We start from the raw sequence: 2,020 nt of genomic DNA on the forward strand, positions 1-2,020 counted from the left end.
AACCCACTCTTGAATCATCCGATTTTGATGCATAAACATCATTTTTTTAAGGTTTTATAATCAATGGTTCATAATCTTCATAAATATTCAAGCATTCAAAAATCACATTTTTTCATCGAAAAAACATGATCCAATGGTTGATTCCTAGCAAATTCACCTTGCCAAGCACATCCACATGGTTGGATTTGCAAAAAAAGTGTTGGAAATGCCCATATTTCTAGTTCCCATATTTCAGTTATCATATTCTAGTTACTCCTATAATGAGAATGTTTGCCTTCTAAAAAAATACTCATTTACTTTTATGATTTCATTAAAATAAAGGATTACTATTTTTTCTTTGAAATAGAGTCATGCATTTTCTGTTATCTTACATTTTATATGTTTTATATTGCGTGTGTCAATTTAGCCATGCAATTATGAACAGCTTGTGCTGAATAAAATTGTGTTGTGTTAGTTGCACTAATTAGTCCCAACAATGCACATTGTGAAAAGAAAAAGAGAAAATAAATCTACTCTTGTTTTTAGTATTCATCAGTAGTCTTCATCATGGTTAGATGTTGTTAGTATAAACCAATATGCTTCCCTTTTTTTTCTATGTTAGCAGTAGGCATGGACTTATGAGCATTATTATCTATGATATATTTGTTTGGTTATCCGATTGTATGCACTCAACCTCATCTCGATAGTAGAAGAGCCTTCATATTGTTTAGTTTCATTTTGGTTATATGTTGTCTATTAATTTTGGCATTATATATTTTTTCTTATTTTGAATATTTTTTTGGTCCTTACTCAGCAATCAGAACCTAGTCCCACCAAGGCGCTGAGTAGACCTTGGAAGGGGCCTACTGCCTAAAAGGACAATAGTTACTTTTGACTACATAAGACATGATGACACACACACATAAAGGGGTCTCCTGCCCGTATTTATCCTTGGACGGAATTTACTGCCCGATTAGGGCTGCATTCTCAAACAACCTGACTCGTTGACAGCGCCTCATGGTGTGACAAGGTCCGGACACTATGGGGCTCTCACCCTTTCCAGTCCATCGCTGAAGACGCTTCTACAAGCTACAATTCAAAAGACGAAGCCTACCGATTCTCAAGCTGGGCTATTCCCAGTTCGCTCGATGTTACTAGGGGAATCCTTATAAGTTTCTTTCCCTCTGCTTATTGATATGCTTAAACAAAGTGGGTGGCCTCACCTGACCTGGGGTCGCTAAGCTGAGATGAGAAATTGCCTTTAGAGTTGCAACAAGCTTCCGACACTTTCATGCGAGTTGCGGCAATCCACCACACACAAAGTGCATGGGTGGACGACCATGGTAATCCACTGCTTGCCTCACCACATCGTGCAGTAAGCCAACTTTTCAGCCGATGGCACCATAAAAAAGGCACCAAAGGCCAATCCTCCTCTCCTCCATCCATTCTGAAATCAGAGTGGGAAGAGGGGGAGCAACACATAATGTGACGCCCAGGCAGATGTGCCCTCAGTCAAATGGCCTCAGACACAACTTGTGTTCAAAGACTCGATGATTCACGTGATTCTGCAATTCACATCAAGTATCACATTTTTTGTTGTCCACCCTTGCATATAATTATAGAGTAGAGGGTAGCTGCCTACATCGAACAATGCTTACTACAACTTACAGTGCTTTTGAAGGGTTCTTTTTTGGTATTTTTCTCAAATCCGATGGTATAAATGTATTCTACATGCTTGATTTTGTAGGAATCGATTTCTGCATCATTTGATTCTGATGCTTTGTTAGGTATTTATAATGTTTGAAAATCGATGATGTAAAATCTTAACAAATATCATAAATATCCAAGAAAAATATCATGGTTTTTTAACGAAAAACACAATCCAAGTGTCATTTTTATGGGTGTAACTGGGTTGGGTATGTTAAATGTAAATATATATATATATATATGTGTGTGTGTGTGTGTGTGTGTGTGTGTGTGTGTGTGTGTGTGTGTGTGTGTGTGTGTGTGTGTGTGTGTGTTTACATAGGCATTTTTGTAT

The 2,020-nt window shown here is 37.6% G+C and overlaps 1 pseudogene; it reads right to left on the bottom strand.

The window, feature by feature from the left end:
• Nucleotides 1–1,465: 1,465 nt before the first annotated feature.
• On the bottom strand, nucleotides 1,466–1,597 carry LOC149829793 (5.8S ribosomal RNA; annotated as a pseudogene).
• Between the last annotated feature and the right edge of the window lie 423 nt (nucleotides 1,598–2,020).

This window comes from Nuphar pumila, chromosome 8 (genome assembly GCF_984573655.1).
Source record: "Nuphar pumila chromosome 8, dmNupPumi1.hap1.1, whole genome shotgun sequence".
Taxonomy (NCBI): Eukaryota; Viridiplantae; Streptophyta; class Magnoliopsida; order Nymphaeales; family Nymphaeaceae; genus Nuphar; species Nuphar pumila.